The sequence below is a fragment of the Emydura macquarii genome, unplaced genomic scaffold, assembly GCF_026122565.2.
Source record: "Emydura macquarii macquarii isolate MOO-44397 ecotype Brisbane River unplaced genomic scaffold, CSIRO-AGI_Emac_v2 contig_712, whole genome shotgun sequence".
Classification (NCBI taxonomy): domain Eukaryota; kingdom Metazoa; phylum Chordata; order Testudines; family Chelidae; genus Emydura; species Emydura macquarii.
The window spans coordinates 1,346,354-1,363,490 of record NW_027130849.1 but is presented as its reverse complement, the minus strand read 5'-3'; the positions used below and the strand labels follow the sequence as shown (position 1 = coordinate 1,363,490).

Below are 17,137 nucleotides of genomic sequence, written 5' to 3'. Positions count from 1 at the left end.
TTGCTAACCAATTCCACCGGGGTAGTGTATAAACCAGGAAAATTCCCCACAATAGCGGAACAATTCCCCCACTTACACTAAGACACCTTAGTTTCTAACTTGAATATAAAACATAATTCAACCTTGTATCAAGTTACAGAGTAAAAAACTCAGTATATCTATGGAGATAGAAGACCAACAGCACATTAATTAACATGTGGGTTCCCCAGCTTACTCAAAAATGGCTGATCTGACCCTCCAGTTGAGGAAGTGTGTCCCATAATCGCAGGGAATCAGTAAAATAGAAGGTCAAACTCACTTTGTTGGTACTTACTTTTCAACAGAGTTAGAGGAGGCTGTGAAATGTAGACAGACTACAGTGATAGGGATTTAATTTATGAGAAAACTGAGTAATCCTCAGCACTCATCACTTTTCTCCCACTCCTTGGTTTAAATAATCAGCCAAAGCCTTGTCAATTTTCTGTTTTCATGTCAGTTACATGCAGCACACTCCTTCTCAGGTTTCTCCATTATATCCAGTTTGGTTCACAAATTTTTCCAGTCAATTTGGACTCAAGGAAATATACCCCAGGAGTACATGAATGTACCGCAGGAGTGTATCATTCACTTGGACAAGTGGAAAGGCAACAGATAATCCCGGAACAACTATTGGGCTTCCCTTGTTGTCAATAGCTGGCAAAATCTCACTAGAATTCTGCTGAATCCCCTGTTGCAACACATTGAATAAGGGCTTCTGCCTGAGAGGCAGTGGGGTTTCAGGAAAGGTCATGGGACCACCGACATGGTGCTTGCAGCTCATCAACTTCAGAAGAAATGCCTGGAACAGAACTCCAACCCGCATATGACTTTTATTGTCTTGACAAAAGCATTTGATACACCAGTTGGGAAGGTCTTTGGAAGATCATGGTAAAATGTGGTTGCCTAGAGAAATTCATCTCAATAGTTCAGCTATTCCATGATGGCATGCTCTCTCGTGTTATGGATGACTGTGAGTCATCTGAACCATTCCCAGTCACCAGTGGAGTCAAGCAGTTCTGTGTATTGGCCCCAGCCCTTTCAGTAGGATGTTTTCTGCCATGATTACAGGTGTCTTTTGTGACTGAGACACTGGGATTGGCATTAGATACTGGACTGATGGCAAGCTTTTCAATCTGAGGAGACTACAGGCAAAGACAAAGGTTCGGGAAGTGATTGTGATCTTTTGTTTGCTGATGACTTTTCCCTGAATGCCAAATCTGAGTCTGACGTGCAGTGGAGTATGGACTATTTCTCTTCAGCTTGTGACAATTTTGATCTCACAATCAACGTCAAGAAGACAGAAGTGATGAAGTAGTTGCACCATGGAAGCATTATGTAAAAGCTACTATCACAATGAATGGCCAAATCCTCCAGGCAGTGGACAATTTCACATACTTCTGCACGTGTAGTTCACGTTGATGATGAAACCAATGCTAGAACTGCCAAAGCAAGTGTGGCCTTTGACAGACTACATGCAAATGTGTGGGAGCGCAGAGGCATTAGTAAAAAAAACAAAACTGAAGGTCTACAAAGTTATTGTGTTGCCAACTTTGATATATGCATATGAAACCTAGCTGGTGTACAGATGCCATGTTATGAAGCTGAATGATTTCCACATGGGCTGTCTGAGGAAACTGATGAGCATAAGATGGCAAAAGAAGGGAGTTCCAAATACCGAGGTTTTCATACGGGCAGGTATTCCAAACATCCATACTCTGTTGATGAAATAACAGATGAGACAAGCAGGCCATATCACCAGAATGTGAGATGAGCAACTGCTAAAGAAGATATTTTACAGTGAGTGAAAAGAGGGAAAGCGCTCTCAGAGAGGCTAGAAGAAACATTTCAAGGACTCCCTCAAGTTATCCTTGATGCGTTTCAACATCGATTCATAGTTTTGGGAAGATCTAGTTCAGGAGCGTTCTACCAGGTAAAATCTCATCCATACTGATAAGCATTATGGATGAGATTTCACCTGGTAGAGTAATCCTGAACTAGAGCAGCCACAGTCTATGAGCAGAAGGGAACTACTGAGGCAGAGCAGAAGCACCAGCAGCATAAATCTCATAACAGCAGCATGTTCGCTGTTAATCAAGTAACCCATAGCGGCATCTCTTGTCCAGTGTGCCAAAGACAGTTCAAAGCCTAAACTGACCTGACCAGCCACTCGCAGGTTCACAGAAATCAAACCAATCAGTGATGTCATGGTAATCTTCGAACTCGGATGAACAACAACAAGGTAACGAGGTAGTAAGCATGTGGGGCTGGGGAGGGGAATGACTAACTAATAGCTTGTTTATTATTATTGTTGTTTAGACTTTTAAACTTTGGCCATTGAAAAATAAGTGATTTTTTATGGTGAATTTTAATGAGGAGGGTGTGGTAGCTTGGCTGTGAGCAGCAGTTAACCTGCCTTGTAATTTATTCTGCAATATACAATGTGGTAGAAGAGGAAGATGCGGTCTATAGCTGCATGTTCCTTAACTTCCTTCCACTTCTAGTTACTTATGACCTTTTATCCAGCCTCAAAATTCACTGCATAGCACTAGCACAAACAGCTATCGAGATGGCTAAGACACAGGCTAAAACTATTCAGTCCAAGCTACCTTAAACTAGATTCATTAAAATACCCGTACTATTAACTTAATTGTGTTGCCTAATTTCCGAGGTGATGAAAATGTTGACCTTATTAAAAACTACAAACTCCCATAGCCCTCTTCCTATGTCATCTCCACATAGACTCCTCGTTCCAGTTTTGCTCCCCGGTGTCCCATCTAAAGAAGAAGAGCATATAACGTTTGAAGTGAAGCAGATAACACATTAAGATATCAACTGGAATTAGCAAAAAGCCACCAAGAGAAAAACATCACTGATGAAACACACAAATAGGCAGAAGCATGGAATTTAATAGACTTTCTCTTGCTGTATATTCTTCACTCTGAGTCTGTTGTGACAGCACAATCATTTCCACAGCAACCAATTATGATATCACAATAAAGGATTATAACTTCATCTAGGAAACAAGCAGTAAGTGAAGATCAACTCTTGGGAAACAAAGATCTGGCTTTCATGCAAAACTGCTTAGTGCTATAATAAAAATGGGGAAGAAAAATTCAGACTATACATAAGCAGGGTTGTCTCTAAATTGCATGTTTTTTTCCAAGTTTTCTATGTCTTCAGCTGGTAAATTGCTCCTTTCAGCCTTTTACTGGGTAATTTTAAAGAAAACAATGTATCTTTCTGTTACCATAAAGAGCACAAAATAACTGTCTATATACAGAAAAATCTAAGCTTGGCCATGCCTTGTTAAACACAGTGAATAATTTCATCGAATTTACTGCTCTGGCACCTATAACTGGACATTGCAAAGAAATCTGAGGATTTTAGGTGTGTAGAATAATTTGCCAAATATTCTAAATAGTGCAGAAATAAATTATTATTTATGGACTGACTGGCTATTGTCTCACTACTTTGAGAGCTAGGCTGCTGCAGCCTGAAATTTTATTTGCTATTCTTATCTCTCAAACTTTATCCCTTTAGAGAAAAGACTGACTCTAATTAGGGAGTTCTTTAAGAAACCACTTATAACATTTCAATTTGATACACTACCGGCTGAAATGTTTTTATGTGAGAATGTTCAGAGAGATGATATTGTCCCAGGAAACTATTCTAAGAAGGACTTTCTATAACATATTCTATATAAAATAGATATGCAAATGGCTGCATTTTATTAGCCTAATTTTGAGCTTTCTGTTTGTAGGTATTGTATGTAAGTTCTACCACGCAAAGCATCCCTCTTGAATGAATATTTAGGGCCATGGCTTAGTAGTTGCATGGAATGCTATGCTAATAATTTTTTAAAAGCAAACCTATATTTATAATTTCAAGCTGGTAAAGACTTGTGTTATTCTAAATATTAGCTGTATAATAATATCTCTGAAACACTGTGGGCAAAATGAAAACATTTGCACTATCCCTGTGTTAATAGTGGTAAGGTTGATGAGTCTTAGGAGAATTAAATGCAAACTTTTGCTTTCATTTAGTGTTCCTTAACACAGTTGATACTTGTAAATCATGATTAATTCATCTCCTCATGGATTCAGTATTTTTAAGTTTGGCCATACTGTATTACACTAGAGGATTATCAGGTTTCCAAAGTGAAAAACTGCTGTGACCTCACTAGCTCTCTGTTAGTCTTGCCTCAATGCTAGCCCTGTTCCTGTCCTTGTCTCAGTTTGATTGGCAATTCCATTTTTAGAGTTCCATTGGTATTGCCATTTACCATTTATCTACACTTTAGGCTGGTGTCACACAGAGTAGAGGGGAGTATTTGGAAGGAATTATAGTAAGCTACAATGTCTACTTGTAAATTTATCTCTTCTGTCACCTTTAAGGACATGGGGTAACAGTTTCAAAAGTTCATTAGAGAGTTAAGAGCCTAAGTCAGACTGAAAACCAATGGAAGTTAGGCGCCTAAATCACTAAGGCACTATGTACTTCATTTTGAGTGGCCTGTTTCTTTATTGGTTTTCATTGGGGGTACCAGTGAAGCAAGTGCAAGGATGTAAAGAGTTGGGTAGAGATTATAAAGAGTTGTTTAAAGGTACTGTGTAAGTGTAATTCAAAAATAGTATCCCATCTGAGAAGAAAAAAACAAACAGAATGGTAACTAAAATTCATCAACTAATTTCATACAGGACTATCTAGGTGGCAAACCTTCAGATAACACCCATTAAGTTTACATTTTTAAGTTTACAGTGAGTTTTGATAGCATTCATGTTATTGAGTATTTAAGGATTCTTGAAAACTTGTAAGTAAGTTGTAATTTAATGCAATTTTAGTTACACTCAGCTGTGTAGTTACATTTTCATTAAAGTCATTATTAGAGTAAATGTAATCACAAGCTGAAGTTGTTGGTTATTTTCCTTCTATTTATTTTGAGTTAAGGATCAGTTGGCTTTATTACTAGCTTTCACTTGGATAAACATCACAGATAATGGCGTTACTATATGGGATTTTCTTACATGTTTATTATTTAGGGAAGAAAACATATAATCAATTAAACATCCGTTCTTTACACTGTACTCAATAAAATGCTATTGTGTTTCAGATTGGCTTGCACACCCAAACTCCTAAAAGAAAAGTTCTGCTGAACTGATTATCATTTGTGTGGACTAGATAGTTATGCATGTTAAACAATTTTCTACAAATTACACAGAATTGGGACATTGCTGTGGCAATTTCCTCTTCTGCCTTGTTGCAGCTTAGTATGACCCTCTTCAACAGGAATTTGTTTGATACATATGTTTTAAGTAATTCGGTTTTATTTAAACATTATTTTATGTGAACAGTGCACAATCTTATCCTGAAAACATATGGTGGAGTTTACAAGGAAAAAGTTCTGCTTTAAGTTCAATGGCTGATGATAACATATTTATTAGGGCCTTAGAACTGAGAAGGAGTGTGAAGGCATTTGGCAAAAGAATCTATTTTGAACATGGGGATATTTTTCAGAAATATATGTCCCAGCCCTGCAACTTCCTGCTACTATGTTCCATTGAAGTCAATGGTGTGGCTATGTGGATCTAGTCATTTGGAACTAGTTGCAGGATTCAGACTATATATTAAAATTCACCTTAACAAAAATATCCATGAACTAGCACACTAGAGACTTTTAAACATAGTTCTTCTTCATGCTGTCTAGTAAACAGTCTTAAATAGGATCTCTTCCATTGCCATAAAACAGAAATCCAACAATACTACTGCTTACCCCACACCATCAGTTTAATGTTCATTTCTGTCAACAAACTTCTCAACAATTTGCATTTAGCCCAAACTGTCAGTTCTGACTGCCCATATTTAATAGCATCAGGTGATTGTAGTACCTCTTCAGAGTAATGGTGTTAGAGTAAATTTTCACAAACAGCATGGATGTCTCAGGGTAGCAACGTGTGTGTGTGTGTGTGTGTGTGTGTGTGTGTGTATAGCTTTAAGTTTAAAAAAATGTAAAATAAGTTATATTGACTAATGTTTGGACTTTAATTTTTTTATGTTTGTAACAAAATATTAATATTTTATTTTCATTATGCAAAATCAACATTTTTCTTTTTCTTTTACAGTCCCCACCCCCCCATGTTAGATGTGATTACTTTTCTTATTACTTTACAGCTCTTGCTTGTGTAACAACCCCGCCACAGGTTGTCTCATCAGGGTTTGAATCTGGTAACTTCACCACTAAAGCATAGTACTCTACCTTTCCAGCTGAAGAGTAACTCCATTAACTGATAGCAGCAGTGAACTGTTATCCTAAGGAGGGCTCTCAATGTACATATTTTACAAGTTTCACAAGCACAAACAGAGTCAGTTTCACCTCCCAGAGCTCTGCCAATAGACATTAAAGGACTAGGTTTGACTCTGCTGTAGTAATTACACTCATACATAGATCTCATTCTGGCCTAGAGGGATACTTTGCTTAACTGTTAAAGCAGTGTTAGTGTCTCTGACCATCCATTAGTAGGCATCACCTCTTATTTTAATTTTCCATATGTTTTACTTGTTCCCTCCTTTTCAGTGACAGAAATGGGAATCTATGAGATCATGCAGCTTCCAAAAAACTCATCAGAAAGCTTTTTGTGCCGTAATAACATTATTTCATTGAATTGTTAATAGTCTCCCCACTGTTGATTTCAGCAATAATGAAGTCATTGTCTCATTTTCAGTGCCATGAGGTAATGAGGCTTTCTGCATATTGCATGGAGAAACCACTGTTTAGTAGGAAAGGAAATCAATGACCTGGTACTCAACAGAAGTATTTTATTAGTGGTACCAGAGCTGGGCCATTTATCTCTTTCATTATAAAGAAGCAGATTAAAATTGATAAGATTCTGTTCTCCTGTTATCAATGTATCTGCAATGTCTATTATTGGTGTCTGGATTTAAAGTTGACATATACATTTGACATATACAGTAAGTCATGCCTGGACATATTTGGTTCTATAATGAAGTTTCAAATTGACAAACTTAAATGGTTTTATAATATATTTAAATACATTCTCCCATTCTTGTTCTATTTATCATCTGTTGTCTGATGTAATGTAAGGATTCCAAAATTAGCTTGACAGAATTGGCGATACCATTTAAATATCCAGATTCATAAAGACAAGGAAATGAGGATATATATATTTTTAAATTACCAAATGATACTCCATTTTTCAAAAACAAAATTAAATGCTCATGAAAGGTGCTGGATTGACAGGTCTGGAAAGTGAAATTATCATTTTATTTTTAAAAAAATTGGACAGGCATGGGCAGCATCATTGCAAAGTTTCTGAGTACGATCCTACCAATGTATCTCAAACTTGACTTACAGAGGCCCATTTCTGGGGGGAAAGGTAGTGCATACTCCATTTCCATCACTGACCTTTCTACTAACATTGTCAACATAGATGTCCATTAGGTCCCACTGTAGGACTTTTTGGTTATGAGATCTGGGACTCCAATCTCTGTCCCACTAGTTTAAATCTGAAATGACTCCATTGGCTTCAGTGATGTTATTCCATGTTAATGCTATGTATCAGAGATGAGAATCTTGTTCATGGACTCATAATTTATTAAAAGAAATAACCTGAAAGTATTCTGTCACATGAGGTGATGGTGAATGTTGGTGATGTTGCAGTTATTCATAATATGAATAAATATTGATGCAGTGCCATAGCTTTCCAGAGTGCTTTTTGGAAATTAAAAAAGGGGTATGGCCTCTGTTTCTTGAGTTACAGGCTAAACTACACAGCTAGAGCAGAAAGCTAGCCTAAAAAATGGTATAAGGAAAAGTTAAAAACAAATCAAAATAGTGCAAATCTCATTATACATTGAGCTGATTTACATGCTCTGCTATTTTGAAATATTGACTAGCATAAATTCATAGATTCTAAGGCCAGAAGGGACCATCTAATCTGACTTTCTACATATCATAGACAATAGAATGTCCCCAAAAATAATTCCTAGAGCATATATTTTAGAAAAAATCCAATTTTCATATAAAACTGTTAGTGATGAAGAATTCACGATGACCCTATGGTTAATAACTCTCTCTGTTAAAAAAATTAAGATTTATTTCCAATCTGAATTTGTCTTGTGTCAACTTCTAGCCATTGGATCATGTTATACCATTCTCTGCTAGACTGAAGAACCCATAACATTTGTTCCCCATGTAGGTATTTATAGACTGCATTCAAGTCACCCCTTAATCTTCTATTTGTTAGATTGAGCTCCTTGAGTCTAGGTAAGACAGGAGCAGTACACAGTCCAACAATCAAATCCATGAGTTCTCATGATGTTGTTAGAAGACAAGTGTATGGATGTTTGATGTATTGGAAGTGGGTTAGCACTTTAGGCAACATTTCCAGCTGTGGAACAACTTGAAAAAAATGCATGAAGGTGAGTCTGATGACAAAAAAGAGAGCAAAAAGCAGAGGCAGCAAAGTGGAAAGCAATGGGAGATGAGACATGAAAAATAACCCAGGGCTGTTAGAACGGAGTGAAAAACTCTCAGATTGGTTCGGTTTGGTATACGGGGGGTCGGCGAGGCAGTGATGATTCTCAAGTTTTGTTTAATCAATAAACTTTGTATTCTATAATAAACATGATAGCAAAAGGTAGGGGAACTCCGTGTGCGAAAGGACAAAGTGCGCCACCCAAGACTTCTGCGTTCGTGATCTCTCCGGATCAACGCATGGCTGCCAGGGTGTGACACTAGGGTGCCCGGTTTTGGAGTTTCCTGAAGGAGTTACAGCACAAACACAATAGAGAACGGTTACTCAATACTCACAAACACCATGTTGATCAAATTCAGTTTGCCGTTTGCTTTAAATCCTGCAGATGGGAGAGAGCCGCTCCGAATGATCTGGGAAGATGCGTCAGCCCGCTGAACCGACACAACCAGGAGATTCGCAGGGTGCCAGGTAAATCCAATTCCTCTCTGGCCTCTGCTACCTGACTTTAAACTTTTATAGTTTCCCATGTGTAACAGAGACTAAGCCCCATTGGTTGCTATTTGCTGCATGACCAGGTGCTTTCATTTTTCCCAGGTAGTCGCTGACAACTCACCGGCAAGGTGAGGTCGCTCCATCCCCTTATAAGGTGGCAGGTACGTGTGGGTCGTGCAGTTCGTGCTGCTGAGTCAACCTTCCCTAGGCTGCTTCTTTATTCGCGTGTGTGGGGGGTGCGGTGCTCGTGGCGCTGCGGACTCCACTATGCAATTTTGTCTCCACAAAGGTAAAACGTTACAGGTGGCTCAATGAGGAAGATATCTATAACTCAAAGAATGCCCACAATATTCTTTTGCTCATCTGGTGTTTGCCACTGTCAGAGATGCAGTGCTGGACTAGATGAAACTTGGGTCTGATCTAGTACTGAAGTTCCTAATTTTCCTCTGATTTCTTTCTGGCTATTCCCTTTTTCTTTGTTATACTATCTGCTGCACCTCTCAGTGGCATAGACTTCTCCAAAATGTCTCTGCAAATGGAGGATCATGCTAGCACACACACACTGCATTGCTGTTGTGGTTGTGGAGGCTGTGGCTTTAAAAGGGCTGAGCTTCCTAGACATAGTCTGGGAGGGGTGCTGTGAAGCTTTCATTGTTATACATACCACATACAGAACAAAGCAGAGCTCTTGCAAGCACTGAGTGATCACTGAACACCACAGCTACCATTGTATGTAGTCAGGTTTAAAGCAAGGGTATGGTGTAAAGTGGCCTTAATTTAGCCAAGAATCTGACCTAGTGTTTTTGCTTTTCAGTTGTGGTGCCCTACATCAGAAGCATGATTGGCAGGGAGATGACTTCTTTCTTCTTCAGAGCTCTGAATAGTTAGAGAGTTGACAAGAAATCTCAGGTATGAATCTTCGCTGCCAATTCTCTTCCCATTGGAGAAAGAGAGTGTCACTTAGAAAGGACTACATGGTGTGGGCTGGATGCAGTAGTTATATACTGCAGCTGTTGCTGCAGAAAATCCAGAAAGTCCATACAGAACGGGAGCTCATGGAGATAGGGAGATAGGTCTAGGGAGAAGCCTATGTGTATTGACATTATGAGTCTGCACTACATGCAAGAACTGGCTTTTATCCCAAAGGCAAGAAAGTACACTAGTCTTGATACTAATGAACGAGGCTGGAGGGGCATGTGGACTTTGTTTACTGATGGTATTAGAGTACCTTTGTTAAATGCATGTGATGTGGTACATTGTATTCACCTTAATCGTTCCTTTTAATGTCATCATGATTCAGATCCAGAGTAAAACTCTTAGAGTGAGGCTCAGCTCTGGGTCCTCAAATCTAGGTACTGTCAAAATCCAAAAAGTTTTAGGATTTGGGCCCAATTCTGCTTTCTATAGGCGTTTCCGCCACATGTTTTAATGTTTCTCAATGATTCTATGTTTTAGTAAGAGCAAAGATTAAATCAACTTCTTTGTTACCAAAACCTGTTTGTGAAACAGCGCAAACCTTCCAAGTTCCATTGGAGATTTTTAGGGAATTTGTAGCATAGCAAAGTATATTATATGATATCATTTTACCAGACTAAGCCTTTGGCCAGTACAAAAACTTCCCTGTTTTGTAATAGTGTCACAATAGATAGTTAGTACTGCCATTCTTAACTTATTCTGATTCTCAGGATGACCTTTCTAAACTAAGATTCTTCTAAATGCAGCCAGCTTACTTATCTAAATAGAAATATCTCTCAGTGAGGATTTGAAACTAATGTGTACAGAAAAATTGCATGGAAAGCCTAAGGAAAAGAAATGAGAATCTGCTGCTGCTGCTGATTAAATCTATCATAGCCTGTTTCAAAGTAGGATATTCAACAGGACCCACATAAACCTGTTTTGTCTGACAGAACTTTTGTACAATTATTTTGAATCGAGGGAATTTAGACCCCTTATATTTCTAATTTGTTTGCTTAATTAAAACATGCCAGCAGGATTGCTTTTGGGGATGAGCCTTACTTTTCTTTCTAAGTTCACTTAACATTATTCATATGACTTTTATAGTATAGCCAGGAAGAGATTAGAATTTTCTGCCTGATGTTATAAAGAATTTACCTTCGTTTTGTGGCATTTAAGGCATGAAATGTTCCAAACTGTCAAGCCCAGTTATAGTTGCATGTTGAAGAATGCAATATAATATGACAGCCAACATAACCAGGTGTGACATGTCATCCCCATAATACATCGAGTTTAAAAGAGCTCTTATTTTAGACTTATAAAATAATGAAAAGGGTGTTTGTTTTTTTTATCATTTTATCATTTATCCTACTGGATATATTTGTAAGCAGCTACAGAGAATAAGAGTTATGCTAATAATGACATGCCTCGGGCTTGTGTTAAGGCACATGGCTAAATTCAAGTCCCTTCAAACCACTGAAAAATGTGGTCTTCTAGTCTAACCTACTTCATCCTTGGAATATAAATTACTTTTAAAAAGTACCTGAACATATTCACAACAGGCTAATGAGTTCCAATCCATGCATTTAGTTATACATGGCATGCACACAACCAAAGTCTTCATCACTCCATCGTGATTATTACCTGTTATTGTTATTGTATAGCACCAAAAGTACTTTAGAAGACAAGCTCCATAATCCACAATCAGATTGTTTTTGGATAGTGTTCATGATATGCAAGTATCAGATTACATATGTAATATTTTATATGTAGATAGGGCAAGATTTTCAAACTTGGTTTTCTAAAGCTAAGCAGCTAAATTAATATTTAGGCACTAAATAAAAGTGGCCTGATTATCTGATATTTCCATGAAACTTCCACCAACGCATCTGACACTGGCCATTACTGGAATCAGGGTATTGGGCTAGATGGACCATTGGTCTAACCCAGTATGACATTTCTTGTGTTCATAAATATTGGTAAAAATAGAGCATAAGATCTTAGAAATTTTCAAACTCAATCAAATCAATTGTCCATGCTGTCAAGTATGAATGTAAATACTGAAAATAAAGAGAGCAATACTGCTAAAAATAGCTTCCTTTAAATGTTTCACTTTAAGTAACAAATATCTCTGGCTGTGTGAACAATAGAGTTTAATCTCTGTTGGAGCTTCTTGCCCAAATGACTACAATTTTAATAAACAAGTGCAAAAGATATGTTCCCTCAAGTTGGATCCAGCCCACTCAATTTACATCCATTTTACTTATAAATGTCAATGTGATAATGCAAGACAACTTCTGGCCAGTCACTGCTGCTCTACTCTTTACATTGAAACTGCATTGGAGGAGAAAAAACAGTGGAAGAGCTAGTATTAGGTTTAGAGCTGCCTTTTATTTCTTCCACCCACTGCTGGGGAAACCCCAAATGCTGACCACCAGTTGCTCCTGCTAATGCTTCAGAGAGAGAGAGAGAGAGAGAGAATTACTGGCATTCCTGCCATGTGTCGCTCAACTGGAGTGACAGTCATCCATTTGCCCTAGCTGTCATTCATCCCTGCTGCAATATAACTCATAATCAAAACTGCAGGGAGTAAGTGAGGTTTCCCCTGAAGGTCCATATCCCATCTACTAAGGAGATGGGACACTAGATGGGGAGGGTTCTGAGTTACTACAGAGAGTTCTTTCCCAGGTGTCTGGTTGATGGGTCTCATGCACATGTTCATGATCTAGCTGATTGCCATGTTTGGGATCAGGAAGGAGTTTTACCTCAGGTAAGATTGGAAGAAACCGTTGTGGGGGGCAGGAGGAGTTGCTTTCCTCTGCAGCATGGGCCACAGGTCACTTGCTGGTTTGGACAAGAGTAAATGATGGATTCTCTGTAACATAAGGGTAAGAGAGCCTTTCAGGGGAAGAAAGGACCAGATGACTGGTTGAGAGAAATAAGGGTAATAGCAGAGGAAAATTAAAAAAAGATAAGGAGATAGATTAGTACTGAAAGAGAAAAAAGGCAAGAAACAATGAAGTTGAAAATCATAAGAAGGTGATTTTATGGCTAACGCACTGGAATTGGCACCAGGATTCCTGAGTTCTTTTCTTAAGATTTACTGCATGGGAAACCAGGGTGTGAATCTACAGAGCATTAAATCTACATTTGTTGGTGTGGGTACGACACTAAAAATATAATGTAGCCGTGGCAGTGTGAGCTGTGGAATAGGTTAGCTGTCCCCAGGATATGACTAGGACCTCTTAGGAGCACATTCTCAGGAAGGCTAGCCTGTCCTGTCACTCATTTTTTAGCACACTACTTCGATGACAGCTAGTGTGAGTGTGTCTATCTGAGGTGAAATCACACCCCCAGCTCCCACCGTAGACATATCCTAGCTTGCTGCACAGTAAAGTTCTATGTGGACCTGGCTCCCATGCATTAAGTCAAAGTGCACTTCAGGACTTGGAGGGTATGGCTACACAGGAGCTGGAAGGTATGATTCCCAGTGCTTATAGACACACTTGCACTAGCTCAGCTCAAGCTGAAGTGCTAAAAATAACAGTGTGGACCTTGTGGTGGTTCAGGCCACTCGCCTGAGCATGAACAAGGGGGTTGGGTGAGCTTAGATTTGGGTGGCTAGCCCAAGCCACAGCCAGTGGCGCAAGTCCACACTGCTATTTTTAGAATGCTAACTTGAGCTGAGCTTGCGCAAGTCTGTCTATCTGTGTTGGTAATCACATCTTCCAGCTTCAGAATACATATACCTTGAGTGTGGCAGTGTCTACATGGGATGTTCCTGTGTGGCAATCTGATGTGCTTTAGATTTGCACCCTAGATTGCTGCACAATAATATCCCATATGGACAAACCCCTAGTTCTACAGAGTCACCATATGACCTTGAGCAAATGACTTAACACACAACTTCATCTTTCCCCTCATTCCCCCTCTCCCTCTTTCTGTTATACCTCTGTTCAATCTCCACTCTTCCACTTTGTCTATCACATGCCTGCCAACTTATATGAAATTCCTCAAAAGACATTATTGCCTGATTTTTTTTTAACCTCCGTGCTTTAGGTTCCCCACCTGTAAAATGGGGAAAATGACATTTACCACTTCATATGTAGGAGGAAGCTTCTTAAGAGCCTCAGATAGGAGATGTTAAGAAATTGCCAAAATGTCTTTTGAGGAGTTTCACAGACCTTAGCGGATATGTGATAGATGAAGTGAAGGAATGGAGAATGGACCGAGGTATAACAGAGAGAGGGAGAGGAGGAATGAGAGTGGGGTCAGAGGAATTTGTGTGTTAATGGTGAGGGAGGGAGAATGGAAATACTGAATGAGGAAAATGGGTGAATGGAAGAGAGAAAATGAGTAGGAAATAGTTGTATATTAATTGCCCTTAATTGATAGCTTGTACATCCAGGCTACTGATCACAATTTAAAAGGCTATTTGCCCTCTCTACAAAATGAGTTTGGAAGAAACATGGTGGTTAGCCTTCTAAGTTTCAGTCAACTGATTATTACTGGAAAACTATAACCTTCATAAATGAAATATTAAAACTGCCCTGAATCCCAAACTTAATTATAGCAAAAAGGATAGTTCAATGGTTAGGGCACTGGCCTAGGACATGGGAGGCCTGGTTTCAATTCCCTTTTCTTCCTGTGAAACCTTGAGCAAGTCACTTAGCCACTCTGTACCTCAGATTTCAATTTGCAAAGTGGGGATAATGATGCTTCCCTATTTCACAGGCGTGTTGTGAGGATAAATACATTAAAGATTATGAAGTATTTTAAGATCTACTGATTAAAACTACTATATAAAAATAGATGTTTTATTATTATTAGTTACTAAAGTTGCAACTTCTCTTTCTATTAAAAATTCTACTCTTTTATACAATTGGAACTCCTAAGGAGCTCATTGGGAGTACAAGTGCTTATTTAGGGCAAGAAGTTGATCTTCTTTCGATCTTGTTCTTTCAAGAAATAGAAAATTGGGGAAGTTTGTCTAAGCAGCACATAGGGCTATATTTCAGTTTTATACCTGCCGTGACAATATACAAGTTATAAAATATTGAGCCAGGAAAGATGTCTTCCTACAGTGATTGAAAAGATTGTCATGAAAGATCACACTATAAATAGTGTATTTTGTATAAGCTCTTTTGTATAAAAGCAAAATCTTGTCCTTCTCCAGTTTAATAGGCTCAGTTTTCTTGCAGCTGATCAGACTATTATACAAGTCCAGGTATTAGAATATTGTCCTCTGCTAACAGATTACTCAACACACTAATGAATCAAAATATCTTATGAAGGGGGTTTTCAACATTAAACACTAGTGCAGGGAAAAAGAAGAAAAAACCTTCTTACAACTGTCTTTGGGTAGTTTTTGCTAATATTTAAAGATATTTTCACTGCTAGTTTTTTTCTCTTGAAATATTCCATTTCTTAAAGTGTCAGCTGAGTTTTGATTATGCTATTAATATGCAACTTTCCTACCTGAAACATTTTACACAAGCAATATACAGCATCTGGACCTTGTAATTGAATTTTTTTGAAGTTTGTTGTGTTTTTGGAGTCATGTATGGGTCAGTAATCAGAATCCAGACACCGTCATTTACAGTGCACACACAATTAATCAAGTCATTAATTATGGAAAAGTCACTGCAAAAGCTAAACCATGGATCACCTATTTCTAAAACACACATTTTGCCCTTGAGTTGCAGAAGTAGCAGCTCCATTAGTTTCTTATATCCTCCTGCATTTGTTTCTTTCCTAACTTCTATAGAGAGCTGTGAAAACAGAGCTCAAAATGAGAGTCAATTTAAAAATCTTTGAGATACAAAGACCCATCATAAACATCCTTAAGTAACATCAAGTCACAAGCAAAGAATTAAATTGCTTTGAAATGAAATCACTGCTAACACTAGTAATGGATCTTTATAGTTCAAAGCAAATGTCAGTAGCACTGTTTGCAGTTTAATTAGTTCAGTCAGCTGTGAGAGCTTGCCATCCCCTTCCCTGCCTGTTCATTTGCTAGGTTGTGAGGATGCCAGTGATAATTGAGAAAATGGGAAATAATCCTGTTGTTCAGTAAATTGAGAGATTTGAATGCAAAGTCCAAAAGCATGTTTAAGAAGACAAGTACTTCTTATGGAAGTGTTTTTCCTGGGATCACTTTCTTCCCTAGATGGCCCAAATTGGTATTATACACCCCACCTACTGATTGGCGGTATCAGCTCTGTCAATAGGCAATCAAGGGGAGAAAGCTACCACTGGCACTCCCGTGACTGTTTGTTTTTCTATTTCATGTTTAATTCAGTTAAAAATGACAAAAATAAAGAACCAACCCTCTTCTTTTGAATTTACTTGAATCTGCCATTGTATTTCAGGTTGTTGTGCTAGAGTGGCATGCAAGCCTTCCACGAAAAGCCTTGCTACAGAATTTATGTCCAGCTTCACCATGGGGCTCATGTGTGTGAAAATTTTCAAACATTTTAGTGATTTTTGTCCAGTTTCTACCAGCTATTATGTGAATGAGAATCCAGTCCTCCGAAGCCTCACTAATGAGAATAGTCCTCGTTGACTTTAACTGGACTACTCACATGACTATGCACAAGAGCAAGGCTTTGGAGGATTAAACTCTATATCTGTGGTTTTATTTTGTGATTCACAGGAAATTTTGCCTCCTCCTGGACATCTGAAGTACAACATAAAAACTTTTTTAATAGTATGAGAGTAAAAAATAAATTCTCTTCCTTTGAGAAGCTTTGTTTTATGTTTGTTCTCTTCGCATCCATAAGTAAAGTTGACATTACTGATATTTCAAGTTTACTTTACCGACTTCTATATTCCTGGGGGTAAGGATAGGGGGTGGAAAATCACACACAACTATGTGCAACAAGACTAAAGGCTGAAAATAATAAATCCGTTAGCAACAATATCAAATTGCAGAATTGAAGCAGTAGGACTTGAATGGTAAACATTTAACTACTCTCCTTCTGTCCTCTCCTCATAAATATGAAACTAATTACTTTATCTTAGTAAAGGAGAAAGTATTTCCCTCAGGTCTTCCTCAATGTAAAATCAGATTATCTGTCTCTCTTTATAATCTCTACTGGAGTTTCTGCAGATTTAATCTGATACTGACTATTCAGTTATCAGGTAGAAAGCAAATAAAAAAAAACACTTTTCATAAAACT

The 17,137-nt window shown here is 38.2% G+C and overlaps 1 long non-coding RNA gene across 1 annotated transcript; it reads left to right on the top strand.

Annotated features, from left to right (window-relative positions):
• The first annotated feature begins 9,100 nt into the window (after positions 1-9,100).
• On the top strand, positions 9,101-16,682 carry LOC137149164 (uncharacterized). Its single transcript, XR_010918690.1, has 3 exons — positions 9,101-9,163; positions 9,817-9,911; positions 16,328-16,682. It is a non-coding gene; the product is annotated as an uncharacterized lncRNA (long non-coding RNA).
• The last annotated feature ends 455 nt before the right edge of the window (positions 16,683-17,137 follow it).